The following is a 16,543-nucleotide window of genomic DNA, read 5'->3' on the forward strand; positions in this document are numbered from 1 at the left end:
CTAAACAAAATATTAAATTGAGTTGTTATTGATTTTACTTTTTTGCAATATTATTAAAAAAGGTTTAGTTTATAAAATAAAATTGAATTTATTTAAAATAAAAAAGGAATTGAAAACTCAGAACTAGGTAGCACTTTTCAACATTTAAAAATAAAATTGTTATTAGCAGCAAATTTTTTAAGTTTTTAAATTATTAGCTTTTAGAAATACTTTTAATGAAGTTTCAGTTTGAAACAAAATATTTTTTTGCTTAAAAATTAAGCAAGCATGCATAAGTAATAATACATCGTTTATATTTAAAGGTATATTAAATGTACTTTTAAAATTTTTTATTTAAAAAGAATTACGTTTATAAAATATAAATTAAATTACAGTAATAACCGTCAATTATATGTCATTCATGTGAGATGAAATAGAAGAAGTATATGTGTATCATCCATCTATAACACAAATAAAACGTATGTATATATGCTTTGCTATTTATACATTAATTTCCTAGAAATTTAGTCAAGTTTGTATAAAAATATACTTATCAACGGAAGTCATATGAATATTCAAATTACAAAAATAAACAAAAAGGAAAGGATCACAACTCTTGTATGTACGTGATTGGTATTATAAAAATATAATTTCAGGTTTTGTTTTTGTCAATTAATATTTAATTCTGTTGTTTAAACAGGAATATTTAAAAATATTTAAATAAATCATTTTGCCTCTATTTTTTACTCTTTTTAATTTTTTATTTGGACATGCCTCTATTGGAAACCCTTTTGTTTTCTTGGCATTTGTTATTGTTGACATCTTTCATTTCGATTCTCAATTTAACCACGAATATATAAATCATTTAAAAATGTAATGCTTCCCCATGGACTAATAAAACATTACCACAAATTATGCCAACAGCACCAGCGTTCCCTTTTTACCATCAAATCTTTTTTTATTTTCATCTTTGTTGCTATTTATATATATATATTTTTTTGTGTGCTTTCAGTGTAAATTTCTGCTGACCAATTTTATATTCATGGTGATCTAGAGTGAAGCATGAATGAAGTGCTGCTCTTTATAAAACCAATCATACTTTTGTTTTTTTTTTTTTGTTTTTGCTATTGTAATTGTTGTGTGATAAGGGAATAATAAAAGGATTGTTTTTTAATTGTAATTTTATTTTACACTTTGGTACGTTTAACATAAACAATGCGCAGACAAATCAAATAACAAAAAAAAAAGGAAAATATCTATTAAAGCCAAAAAATAATTTAAGACTTTATAATTAAAAAAAATAATTCAACACATACATAAACATAATTAAATTATATAAAAAATTTTAACGAATTAAATAATATAGATATAGACTAAGGTGGACGTATACGTAATCAACAAATACATATATCATACGCCACTGAGGCACAATTAGAGGCAAAATTTTTAAAAATTACTTTTCATTTCATTGAAGAAAAACTGATTTTCTGACATAGGCTTTATATGGGGGCTAGAGTGGAGGTATTTATTTTTTTGATTAAATTGATTATATCGAATTGTGATACTAGTAATTTTAAGTAAGCTATGAACGTTCAACAAATTTTTTGAAGTATAATTGGGACTAAAGACGCGATCATAATAAAAATCTCCAATACGACATTGGCTTATATAAAACTTATTCGAACAGATTTTAGTAGAGATACTAGTTTATTTAAGATTGTTATGAGCTTCAACGTCATATTATGGGATCCAGTAATATGGGTGCTAAATAAAACAATAAACCAATTTTTTGGTTGAAAATCACAATGGAATCAGAAAATTGTCAGAAAAGTCGATTAGTGTACTAACGTATAATGCCATTGGTTTATAGGACAATTATTTTTGTGCGTTACAAACATCAGCACAAATCCAATATACACTTCCTACTAAAGTGGGGAATATTATTGTTTAAAGTCCATATAATAGTATCTAGCTCCTTTCTTTTATTTCTTTTAGAAAGTGGAAAGACCATTTTTAGAAAGTTGACTCATATATATAATTTCATAACAAACTGTTTATATATTGCTTTTCAGTCAATATTTCTGTTATCTCAAATAATTTATGTACTAACTTTCAAATAATACATAGTAGCATATACAAAAAACGATGAGAAAAACTTAACATGCTATAAAATTCTGCTAACATTTCCTTATATTACAGACAAATAACATTAATTTCACTGGAAGTTTAACAGGAACGAAATTTATAATTCCAATACCAATATATTCCTCAGAGAATTCACTATGTTTTGCTTTACTACAGTAATAAAACCAACAACAACCCTCTTTAATATATTCTCAACATTATATCATTTACTACACAAATACTATATCATGTATTGTAATATTGAAATGTTTTACAGAATGTCATTTGTCAACAAACACCCAAAAAACACATCTCTAAAAGGCAAATATTTATGTTATGTGCTCTGAGAACAATGTACTAAAATATGTGTACTCTTGCTTATGCGAATTTAGTAAGGAATCATGAGAGAGTGAAACATTTGAGTTCTAAAATATAAAGTTACATATACATACATATCTTTCTATTGTATTTGTTGTATACGGTATTTTTTTCCATCTCTAACAGAATACCAAAAGGATATAGAGTGTGTGGCAGAAGCAGCATCTTAAAATGAGGCTCGTTTTAGTAGTAGAAAAGAAAAAACGAAACACGAAGTAAATACTATTTTCAGTTATAATGATAATGTCAAAACGAATAGATGTTGAACTAAACACGGAATTAATTTAAAGTAAAAATCACACTAAAGAAGTTTTAAATTAAAACGGAATTTTTTACAAGTTGTAAAAATAAATATAACACAAATATTCATTAGTTTATTTAAACAGTGTAAAAAACAAAAAATGCACAAATAATAAAAAAGGTCAAAAATGTCTAGAAATATTTTAAAGTTCTAAAACAAATATTGTAAATAAATATTTTCATAAATAACACATTTACAATTTTATTTATTTTATTTGCAAAAAGTGTTGTTCAAAAGTCTCAATAATATAAAAAAAATCTTTGGAGTTTAACCATACTACAGAAAAAGTAATTTGTGTTGAAATAAAATTTAATGTTTGAAAATAAAATCATTTAAAGAAAATGTTGAAAATTTGTTACTACGAATATTGCCAAACTTTTGTAAAACCATCTAACCAAACATGATGGTCAAGTCAACAGCAACATCATCATCATCATTATCAACTTCAACGGCCATAAACAGCCAGGGTCTTCAGTACAAAATTCAACAACAACAAAAGCAGCAACATCATAAAAATAACATCAACTAGAAACAAACAAATAAACAAACAAAATACCAAAAGTTATTTTCTCTCTAGTAAAGCTGCTGCCCACAAATCATAAACTTTATGATTTGTTATCCCAAAGGTAAATACATACTTACAGACATACCCATACATACTTACATACGAGTAAGCTAGCCAATATACAATTTTGCACAATTGTTCATACATATATAGGATATAAATAGGAATTTTTACTGTAAAAATAGGAAAAACTTAGTACAGAGAATGTAAAACTCAAACTCAGATTGAAATGAAATTACAAACACAAGTTTTCACATACGCAATTACCAAAACATTCATGTCGACTAGCAAATACTTAAAAATTTTAAATGAATGTAAAGTTTGGCTATTGCGTATATTTTTTTTTTTTTATAACACAACATTTGAAATTCATAAAAATTTTAGTCTTCTTATGTATTGGATCGAATATTAGGCAAATCAGAGTTAATGTTATCTACATATTTTTACCTAAATATTTATATGCCACGTGTTGGTTCCAATGTGGTGTCATAATATATTATATATATTTCGGATAATTTCACCGACATTTAAATATTTATGTTTTTTAATTGAAACGATTTTTTTAATATCTCCAATAAACAGAATGTAAACAATTATTTAGCTTGTGAGTAAATTAAATTGTACGAAGTATATTCAAGACATGAAATACTCCAAAAAATAAATGCATTTAAAAATGAAATATGTTACTAAAACAGATATTTGTTGACCATTGTAGATTCCGATATGGCCAATTCAATTACCTCTAACCTTATAATTTAGATATACAAAATTTGTTGTTAAGCAACAAGTAATAATGTGACCACCAACATATTGTCACATATCGATATTAAAATGAATTATAGACTAAGTTCTATGGATCTATGAAATGTTTAACTTAAGAACTTGAGTATGGTCTCTGGTTGGTCAGTGTTGTAGTCTGGTCGACCGGAGGTGGTGAGTTCGATTCCTACCTGAGGCACTGGTTAAAGAGAGAGGTCCGATAGAGATATATACATAAGGGTATTCGTGGATCTCTTTTTAGAGGAATATCTCTGAAACTATGCGTTCTAATGTAGTAAATACGAGAAAAATAAAAAACATTTTTTTGAAAAAGTCCTCAGTTCCCTAACTGTGATTGAAAATTAAACAAATTTTCTGCAGTCTTTTTGGAATGGATATCAAAAATTCCGTTATTTTGAGCTTACCTCGGGAAAAATGATTAAAATTATTGTTAGTGTATTTCTGGTCCGCAAAATGATTTTTAGTGTATTATAAATTTGGATACAATCTAAAAAACTCTGAAATGGACCAAAGCAAATACCAAACAATTTTTAAATATTTTCTGTATAAGCTAAAAAATATGACAAAATTGACACCTATTTAGATAAAAAAAGTAATAAAAATAATATGCCTCTACAACCCGCCAAAAATCATTTTGGGGACCAAAAATACTCTACAAAAATTTTAAAATTATTTTCCCCAAAATCATCTTAATATTACGGAATTTTTGAGATCCATTTCAAAAAATCTAAATATTATTTTTTTAAAATTTATACTGAAATCAGGATTTTCAATTGCTGGTAGGGAACTGAGGACCATTTGAAACAAAAAATATTTTTATTTTTCTCGTATTCAGTTCACTAATACGCATCGATTTAGGGGTATTCCTACATGAAATTCCTAAAACTGCTGTTTCCCGAGACACCCTAATGTGCATACATCCTCCTTTCTAATTTGACTTTTAGAAAAATTATTGATAATAAATTGTTTTTCTTAATAGTGGTAAAATGGGGAGTGTGTAAACTTCAGTACTTGTTGAAATTTGAAAGAAACTTCTTAGGCGATTTTTTTGATGTTAAAGTTATTTTCTTATATAAGTGTTGGGTTAAATGTGCACGATGTTTGCCCATTATTACTGCCAAATAAATTTAAGCAGTTTCAACACTACTGATCGCCTTAGAATCTTATTTTAAAAACATAGAATATATTTATCGAGTAACTTAACATCGGAACCATATCGTACTTTCAATAAACAGAAACCAGATAGATTAGATTATATTAGAATATCTTAAGAGAAAACTTTTGTAGGTATACGAAGTCAAGCATATTGGCAGTTAATTCCCATTTAACTTGTTTTATTCCTTCTTCAACTTTAACTCGAAATGTGTTTAAAATTTTAATTGATTCAATTAATATTTAATAGCCTGATAGTTATTGATATTAATTACACTGTACAACACAAAAAAAAAATTATAAGGTTCGGCCTATAAATTTTAATAGAGGAGACAAAAACAAAAGTCACGTCTATTGGCGTTTTGAAAGTTTACATCTGATTTTCGTTTGACGTGGGGTTAAAGTTTCCCAACTCTGGCACATTGTTATTAGTTAATCGTCATAAGAAACCATGTGATCTTTACATTTTAGGCACAAAATATGTTCAGCAACTTGATGTAAAATATTATGGTGAATATCTTTGTGGAATATGTTAACCCTCTTACTCCTCAAAGTATGGGTCTTTTTTGTATTTCTTTTAAAAAAGAGAATAATACTGTTTTAACCGGCATTTAAGAGGTTAAAATATTCCGCAAAAATATTCTCAGGGAAATTCTACTATAAGTCCCTGAAAGTCAGAAATAAGACACAACAAAAGAGAGCTTAGGGTTAATTTCGCATTTCTTAAGAAATTTATTTTAAAGTACACCTAAAATTAAGCATGAAAAAAATTTCGAAAATTTTGATATCGAGGGAACCAGTTGCATTCCCATTTTTTATCTAAAATTCTATTTATAAATTTCTGAAAAGTAGACTTAATTTCCAATCAGTTGGTATGTAATACGTCTACGTTGTCCTATTAACATGTAAAATTAAGGAAAAATATTTAACATCTCATGGTAAAATTGTGACAGCAAAAATTAAATAATACGTATACATCACGTATCCAACACAATGATGAAAAAATAAATTGAGCCAATTTTACCATTAGATGTTAAATATTTCCTCCTTAATTTTAAATGCGAAAAGGACACGGAAGAAATTTTACATATCAATGTATTGGAAATTAAATCAAATTTTCAAAAATTCATAAATTTTTTAGCAATTCAGATATCCATGGAATACTTTTTAAAAAATGCGGCAAAAATAGTTTTTTGTACAACGCATTTTCAGTTTTTTTTTTCATGTACAACAAACCACTGTTATGTGATGTCAGTTTATTAAGTTTCAGTTCATATTTTAAGTGATTAATTAGTTGCAATTATAAAAGTGAACAATGCTTTTAAGTACGTACTTTAGAATAATTAATGAACTCTTTAACATCTTTATAAAAATCCAACTATTAATAATATAAATATTTTTTTTCTGTAACCCCAAGACCAATACATTTTAAACAGTCTAATCAATGTGCTTCATTTTGTATTCAACACTTGCCCATTAAAATTTCATAAATCGCAAATATTTAAAATCTATTTAAAATTCCTTTAACAAATTGCTCTTTCTCTTTAAAAGCTTTTACTTTTAATCATCCCTTTATTATTTGCACATCTCGAAGTTAAATTTTTAATAATGATTAATGTCTTTAAATCATTGTTAATTAATGTTTTTGTAAATATTTTGCTGAGATTTTTAAACAGCAGTGTTAATGATAGATGTTTTATTGTATTAAATACGAGAGAGTTAAGTTAAAAGTTAAATACTGAAATTTAAATAAGATTTTATTTTTCTAGGAAAAGTTCAATGGGATTAAAGAAAGCGTTCAGGCGTTATTGTAGTTCTAGTATTAAAAGACAAACAGTTTAAAAATTTTTATAACAAGCAACTAATTTATTTACTTAAATTTAACATTATAAACGATGAATCATAAAATATTCTATATTATCATGTACCAATACATTTTAAAATGGCATAAATTGTTTTTCCATTTAAATGTTTTGTTATGGTTGAAAATAGAATCTCTAGTTTCTTTGCATATAAATCATTCAATTGAAATTTTTGTATTATTTTTATATATATTTTTGTTTTGTTTAAAAAAATATAAAAAAATATTTCATTGCACTTTGAACTTTCATTTCACCTGATGCAGGTTAAAAGAATATAACAATATACAGCCAAAACAAACAGACTGCAAAAAAAGTGATTATAGATTTTACTTGCTACAATGCACACTTGCACTTCAAGAAATCCATACAAACTCTTAAGAAAAATGCATACTTTTTGTAAATATGTATACTGCATAAATGTATATATGTATGTATTTATATAGAGTTTGTATAAAATAAATTCATATATTATAACCAAGCCTGCAAAAACCATTCTTGTAAACATACATATTTGTATGTATAATAGATTTTTTTGCTTAACTTAAAAATGATACCACACTCTTGTTGGTGATGGTGGTACTTGCATGCAATCATTTTTCTTGTGTTTATTTTTTTTAATGCATAAATTCTTGAAAGTAACCCACAAACTAAAACGCACTATTTTTTATAATAATAACAAAAACATAAAACCAGTAACAACACATGAATTATTTACAGTAACATACAAAAGTAGAGATCATTTATCAGAAAAATTTAAAGAACATTTAGAATATACATAGCTCTTCCTTGACATTGTTAATAAGAGTTTTAAAGTCACGGTAGATACCATGTGCTCTAAGCAAGATCATTATTGGTATAAGAATAGCACTACTGTTAATAATGAACAAAATTTTGTCATCTTTGATTACACGAGATTATTTAGTAGTAAATTTTATGTCCTAATATAAAGATCAGTGCCAGCTTTTTAAAAATATGAACTGTGGACCTCGATAAAATCTAAACCGAAATTACCCTACAGATAAGTGATTTGATATTACTTATTAATTCATAGTATAATTTTCTTATTTTTGAACTGATCATAATAACCACTGCAAGGAAATACTCTTATAAAAGCATTCTAATCGTTTTTAAATGTCGCGTTTCTGAATTATTAATTTTTTCTTCATCCCTTGTTTTATGAACCACATTTCTCAATGTTTTTTCCAACTTTTATTTTGTTGTAGAATTTCAAGACCAAGTGTTCTTTGTGGAAGTTATAAGCGCTTAATTTGGAAAAATATATGTATATGAGCAATTTCAAATTTTGATGAAATTTGCACCAAGGATAGTTTACTAATCTTTGAAAAAATATTAAAAAAATGGAAACAATGAAGAAATAGCTATCTGAACACCTTTGGACAATTTTTGCTAGGACCAATAGGTGAAAAGTTACACTCATTTTAATAAAACCCTGTATGACCAAAATTACCAACTTTGACCCCCTCTAAGTCCAGCAGTTCTTTACCGATATAGCTGAAAATTCTGGTCCACTATCCAATAGTACAAACCTTGGTCAAATTTCATCAAAATCGGAAGACATTGATTTTAAAAGTTGGGTCACTTGTAGGGTTGTCATTCGAATAAAATTATTCGATTAATTTTTTCGAACAAATAAAAAATTTCCAATTTAAAATAAAGAATAATTCGAACAATTTTTGTTGATTAATCGAATAATATTTGAATGTACTTTTTACGAATATTTTATTATATGTATGCATTTTAATTTTATTAATATTTTTTAAAACGTTTACCTACTACTTTTTGCAGTTTATAAAAAATTTTGTTTTGCAATGTTAAAAATAAAATGGTTCTAGTTTTAAAAGTTTAGTAAATGTTTGCAATAAGGGGAACAGATAAACATTAATTAATTTGGTTCTTCAAGTATCTGTCTTATCACAAGAAAGACAACAATTTCTAAGTATACTGAATCCTGTTTCCTGAGCAAGAAGATACCGGTGATAGGCAGAATGTAACCCTTCACCGAAAATTAAAATGGAGACACCATATAGAGGATAAGATCAAAGAGGCACATCAGTGCTGGGCTATATGTAGGAGAACTGTAGACATGAAATAGGGTCTTAGTCCTACTATGACACATTGGTTTTATAAAAGTTTTATTAGACTAATTCTAGCTTAAGATTCAATAATTTGGTTGACTTCTTTAGACAAAAAGTGTAATATCAAACTACAACAGAGAGTTCAGCGTACATGCTGCTTAGGTACAAGTGGTGCCATAAGCACAACGTCAAGCAAGGCTCTAAAAACGTTGCTAAATATGTTCCACTCACACATGGAACATATTTAAGATATGAGGCGGGACTTACACCCAAACGGCTCATAATTTTAGGTGAACTGGCCAAAAGCGGTTATAGGACACGTCATCAAAGTATACTGGTCACATTGGAAGGATATAAACAACGTATCTGATCACATACCAGACACAGCATATGTTGGAAACTTTGAAACACTGAGCCCAGATAGAATGTCTTGGTCAAGCGGAACATTTCTCACGAACACTGGTTGGGAAATTCTCAGGAATTACAGCCAGGAAACTGAGTTTCAGAAAATTTAAAGATAGTGGACACTATTCCTCCATCAAAAGCAGCGTACAACAGGACCGATAGTGGCCTGTTTCTAATACATTAATAAATAGTAGGCTTCAGTTTCCCCTTTTAAATCCCTTGAGAAATTTAAAATAAGTTGAGATTTAACCAACTTACTGTTTTATAAGTGTATTAATGTACGAAACCCGTTTTTAACCCTTATCGTAAGATTTTGGAGGTGTTTGGCAAATTTTATTTATATTTTATTAAATTATTCGAATAGAATCTGTTATTCGTTATCAGTTCGAATAATTGAATACTTTTTTAAATTTGAAATGAAAAAATATAGTACATTTTTATTCAAATAATTTTAAACACTAATAATTGACAACCCTTGTCACTTGACACGAAATAGCCCATATGTATATTATTTTTAGGATCAATAAATATGAAAAAATAATTATCGGGATATTATCCGCAATAATTTTATCAATAATAATTTTTAATAACAAGATTAATAAAAAAGCCATTTTGTCGTTTAATTGTTTTGTTACTCACTGTATGCAAAATAGGTTTATGTACATAAGGGCATCCCGAAACAAATTTTTCAACGTTTTCAACTAAAAAAATATTTATCGAATATTTGTTTCTTTTGAATTTGCACTGGATAATCAGCTATAAAGCAACCATATTCATATGTGTATATTAGTTTTTAACATACATATGTATCTTCAAAAAATTAACAAAAATATTTGTTGATTTAAAATAGCGGCACCCTAATAACACATACTTTTATATATTTATATAAATACATACGTATACCTGACACCATTGCCAGTATTAACAAGAAAGTATATGTCAGTGCATTTTCATCAGTACATGTATTTGTTAAGTGTAACTGTAAGTTGGTGTGTTTGTGTTCGAAAATAATCCCTATATAGTAAACTACTAACAATTTGCTTTAGAATATATGTTTTGTTTTCTTTATTTCGGCACAAATGATTGTACTCGTAGCTGTAATACAGCATACAAACAATATCTAAATGTGAGAGTGTTTATATGGATGTTTGGGTATTTGTTAGTGAGAGTGGGAATTAGTTGATGTGAGTGTGTTACATGCTAGAGTAAAAGTAGTATTTCTATTTCTATTACAGTTGTGCAAGTTCCTTTCTTATATTTTTTGTATTGCTTTTTCTCTCTTAACTATTGCTTTAAAGCCATAATGTTGTAGTTGTTGTTATTACAAAAACAGAAGCTTTTAACATTTGAAGTTGTGTTATTATTTTTTTCTACTTTTCACACAATTTTTTTTTAAACAAACTAAAAACAAATAGTTGTTGTTATTTTATATATTTAAAAGTATATCGTTTGTGAAACTGAAAATTGTATATAAAAACATGCAGTTTTTTGTTGTTAAATACAGTAAATAGAAAAATGTTAGACGTAGTATATATGTTTTAAATGTATATTTTTATTTATTTGCATTTTTCTGTTTTTTTAAGAACTTTAAATACAATAAATTTTTTTAAATACCATAAGTAAAATACAAATTTAAAACCATAGAATTTTCGCATGTATGTGTATCAATTATTTATACGAATGTGTTTGAATAAATAGGTCAATTTAGTTCAATGCTCTTGAAAAAACAAAACTCTCACACAAAATTTCACATACATGTACTTAAGTAAATACGTGTATATGTATATGAAGTATTCAATTACTCATTCTTTTTTATAAAAAAAAGTAATACCATTATTTTGTGGTAATTTGCAAAGCATATTTATGAATATTTTTTAGAATTCTGTAAAAAAGACGAAGTATTATTTGTAGAACCTATGAAATATTATTTAATAGTTTAATTTTCTGTTTGATTTATTGTCATAAAATATATGTGGGAATGTAAATATTTATTAATTAAATATAGTGATATTTAAAATATACAAATAAATAAAGTGTATTTATAGTTGAATAAAATAAATAATTAATTTTGTTAGCAAAAACAGAACATTTTCCAAAAATAAAACAAATAATAAAATCAATTAAGTTTAAAAATGTAAACAAAAGTTGAATAACAATTTAATGAGTTTTTTTAATTTGGCAGAGAAAGGCATGTAATTTACGGTTTAAAAGTTCTTTTGATATCAGTTAGATAATTTATATAAAAAAATGCGTTTCTAATACTAAATATTTGACAGTTCATTTCGTTAATAGATATAGAAAAATAAGAAAAATCTGTTAGTGAAGTGGCTATATCGACTATATCGACTTATTGAGAATTTTTTTACTGAGTCGATGTTTTTAATTACTAGGGTTGTATAAATCGACTTTCAAACAGTCGAATTTTTTTCGAAAATAGACGATTTTATTAAAAAAAAGTTATTACATCAACTATTTTTTAGGAAAAAAGTCGAAAAATAGTCTTTGTAAATAAAAGAAAAAATCGAAAGGAGCCTCAATAAAATCTGCATAAAAACCTATTGCTACGAACAATTCTAGATCCTTATAGATAGCGGAGTCGATCAAGCCATGTCTGTCTGTCTGTTCAAAGCAATTTTCTAAAGACCCCTGATATCTTCGGGATCCAAATTTTCAATAACTCTGTCAGACATACTTTCAAGAAGTTTTTTATTTAAAATAAAATAATTTGTAAAATTAACTTAAAATAGCGGTATATAATATTCGGAAAAGTCGAATATATAACTTAACATAAATATTAAAAAAGAAGTCAAAAAATTAATAAAAGGTCGAAAAGTCGGAAAAGGTCGAAATAATGATATTTACAAAAGCTCGAAAGATCAATTTTCGATAATAGAAAAAAGTCGAAAAATTAACTTTTCATAAATTAAAAAAAAGTCGAATTTTTGTTTCAACTATAAAACCCTACTAAAAATTGTGTTTATACTGCCGGAACCAATTATACACAAGTTAGCGTTTAAATGGAATAATTTATTTATATTTAAGTTTGCTGAATTTTAATGGATGGGAATTTATTCCAAAAATACCAATTATATGTAGGAAAACTAATACTGACACATTTTGTTTATCAATAGAAATTTATTGTAAAACAAAAAACCAATTAATTTACATAACAATAAATAACTAGAAAAGCAATAAAAATTGTCGATTTCATATGAAATTAACAAACCTTATTACTCGACATATAATAAAATCACTTTATAACATCAATAAAATACTTTCTTAATTTTAAACATACGATGTTTCTATAAATACTAACAGTTTGTCTTTTCATGAATTTGTTTTAATCACACAAAAATTTATTGTTATAATTTATTACTTTTTTATTTAAAACTTTTGTACTTATTATAGTCCAACATTTGCATATCAAGCCAGCATGACCATTAAGTGAAAATAAAAAATAATAAATAAAACAATGAGAGCGCTAAGTGAAAAAAATATATGTATATAAATAAACAAATTAATTTGTGTTTAAATTTGCATTTGCATGATTTAACAGAAATAATAAATGTCTGTCAATCTTCAGCAATTTTATTCTGTAGACTTTTTATATATATGTATGTATATGTATATATATTTGTATACATAGCAGTGGTGTTTTGTTGTTTTTAATGTTTTCAATATTTTTTTAATTCATTTATTTATTGTTTAACTGGTAACAATAATGAAGGCAAATGGCAATAACAATAAAAATAATAAAAACAACAAGACAGTTTTCGGTTGCTGTTTTTGCTATGAACTCAATAAAACAGTCATCCAGATAATAAACCATAATTAAACCAAAATAGTAGAGAAAAAATAATTAAAATTCCATATAAACGAATGTGAAAGAAGATTTATACAGAAAAAAATAACGTTAACAAATTTAAAAGAAGATTAAAATTAAGAGCGAGAGAGATTGAGTATAAGTATACAGGCATGTGTATGCTGTATGCGTATGAGTAATATAAAATGTTTGAAATTGTACATAATTGATAATAATCATACGTATGTGTAGTTTATGCAAATTTAAAGCAATTATCATTTTATTGGATTGTTAGAGTATATATTAATTATTTCTGGTTTGGGTTATCAGGTGGAATAAAATAAATTGCAAATGTTTAGTATTAAATAAAATTGAAATGTTTATGTTTGTTTATATTAAAAAAAATTATAATTAAATCTTGGTAAAGTTTCATAATCATTTTGAAAAACAATATTAAAAATTAACGACAGCATGTAATAAAGTGTTTTTTACAATACTGCAACAAAATCAATAATCAAAATAACTTGTACTACTCAAACATTGTAAGAATAAAAATATTTTTTACGCATTCACGCCTCAATAAATCAACTTGCTTCATAGTTATAGTCAATCACTTGCCATTCGTTTCATCTTAAAATCTGTAAAACATTTTTATCGTCTTTTATTTTCTGTTAAAATGTAAATAAAAAATCATTTTAAAATAGAGTCATGTTTATGTTTTTATAGCTGCTGTTTATACTTCAGGAGTTTATTGCTTTTCTTAAACATCCTCAAAAGAGAGAGAGAGAGAGAGAAGGAAAGCAAAATATTTGTAAGGAAATACTTGTACAACATTTTAAAATATACTTTTTTGTTAAATTTTATGTCTTTCACCATAAAAAACTATACAAGAAACACTTAAAAACGCTTTTAACCCCTCTTTCTTCTTACAGTAGTTTTACTATCAAACTACGTCACAAGACAAAATACAAAGATTCGTTAAGGGTACAGTAGTGGCAGTGGTTGATTTTCCTTTACGATTGTTAAAATATTAAAATATTTATAAATACACTAAAGTGGTCCCCGAACATTTCTAGGATTCAAAAATTATAACCTATTTGAGAGCATATAAACACAACACCTGGTGTACACTTATATTGGTCTATGTGTGTGTGTTACTTAGTTTACTTATTTTGGCAATTTTTATTTCAAATTATGATCTAGAAAACAACAATGTTTACATGATAACAAAGGTTTGGACATATTTAAACGAACTCAAGTTGTGAATAACAATTGATATAAGTGATACAATTATTAGCACAAACTTATAAATTCTTAAGAATACTTTAAAGTAAAAAAATCTCTAATTTTTACATTACTTAAGAACTTTTTGTTTTTTTAAAGACTTCACTCCAATACGTATGAGTAATAAATATACTATATCAAAAGCCCAGAAATATTTATCACTCATACGTCATGGATTTTAATTTGAATAATAAAAGTCTCTCTTTAAAAATCACAACATCTTCAGCAGCAATTCAAATATATATTTTATAAACAAAATCTAGGTTTATTAGCCTTCTTTGTATAAATGTAAATATAGATTTTCTTTAGGACTAAAACCTCTACCACCCATTCGCTCACATTTAATGCCTAACGATGCTAATAAAAAACAAATGGCAGTAGACAGAAGAAAAATTTAAATAATATCCTAATTTTCACGCATTTACTTTAAAATGTCAAAATCGATTAAATGCTAAAAAACAACAACAACGAAGAATATGTATGTAAAATAATAAAAGCACAGCCGGGAAAATAATAATAATACGATAGAAATAACTTTGTCTTGAGTGTGAAATGTATTTCTAAATGTAAATATGTATTTGTATATGTACATATAAATAAATATAAATATATAAGTGTGTGTTGTAAATTTGTTAAGGCTTATTATTTTACGACAATTTCCAAGGCTTATTTAAGCGTCATATGGTGTGAAATATAAAATGGGTGGGTTACAGCAAGTAACCACTCAGCAAAGTAATGGCTTTTTAAGACAAAAGTTGGTAAAAACAAATTTTAGCTTAAAGCTAAAGAAACCATAACAATATAATGAATTTTCAATTTGAAAACATATAATACTTTAAATTAAAAATATCTTCTTTATATTTTAATAAACATGTAAGATGTTTATTAAAAATACTTTAATTAAAAGAGAAAATACATATATAAATAAGTATTTTTTTAACAACAAATTTCATCAAATAAATAACGTCTGATAATTCGTAATGCATAAAAAGAAAGTTATTTTTTTTTCATTCCTTTTATATTCTTGTAAGATATTGGTGTTGTATTATATATGTCAATTCCTATTAAAACTAATTCCCCAAGACAGTCTGTGTTTTTGACATTTCAATAGCATTAAGTGTGAAGTTCTACATCGATAAAACATATATTGTAGCTCAGTATACTTCTTCAATAGATACTTATTCGAGCACATAATTTATGTTCAGCTAATATTTAAACTTTAATCAATATTTTTCAATATAATAGTTTATTCTTTACATTTTATTTTTCGGGCCCAGCAGCTCTTAAGTAAACTGTATTAAAATAAATGAGAAAGAATGGATGTACGAAAAAAAATAGGGAATTAACAACCTTTTTAACAAAAGATTCTGCTTTCATATTGTAACCCTATTCCATTTATTTCTCACAAAATCCTTTTCTTTCATCAAAAACCTTAATCAATTGCCTTCTAGGACCATAATCTATACTTACTCACACACACACACAATACTTACTTATAATATGTGCTTGTTTATATATGAGTACTCAAAATATTGTTCAAAACATCAGCAACTTTTTGTTATAATCAGAGTAACCATAAAGCCGAATATAATTATCTCTTCAGAATGTACTGATATTCCACTTGTATGTTATTCTACATAATTCTAGTTATTAATCCCAAAATACTTAGTTTAGTACGGGACTCCGATATGTTTAAAAAAATTGTTTTTGAAATTTATGTGGTTGCAAGTAAAAGTTACTTAAATTTCGAACAGCGGTCTATGATATTAAACTTCTTTTAGTTTTGTTAATAATATTTTGCATTATTTGTGTTTT

The 16,543-nt window shown here is 26.0% G+C and overlaps 1 protein-coding gene across 1 annotated transcript in view; it reads left to right on the top strand.

Moving 5' to 3' along the window:
- Positions 1 to 2,739: 2,739 nt before the first annotated feature.
- The window catches only part of LOC119616338, a 57,083-nt gene continuing 43,279 nt past the window's right edge, over positions 2,740 to 16,543 (top strand). The window contains exon 1 of the mRNA XM_037972710.1: positions 2,740 to 3,408. The gene's annotated coding sequence lies outside the window, so the exon portion shown is untranslated. The remainder of the gene's footprint in view (positions 3,409 to 16,543) is intronic.

The sequence above is a fragment of the Lucilia sericata genome, unplaced genomic scaffold (assembly GCF_015586225.1).
Source record: "Lucilia sericata isolate MDLA Ls3-8-SP2 unplaced genomic scaffold, ASM1558622v1 Contig000067F_arrow, whole genome shotgun sequence".
In the NCBI taxonomy this organism is placed as follows: domain Eukaryota; kingdom Metazoa; phylum Arthropoda; class Insecta; order Diptera; family Calliphoridae; genus Lucilia; species Lucilia sericata.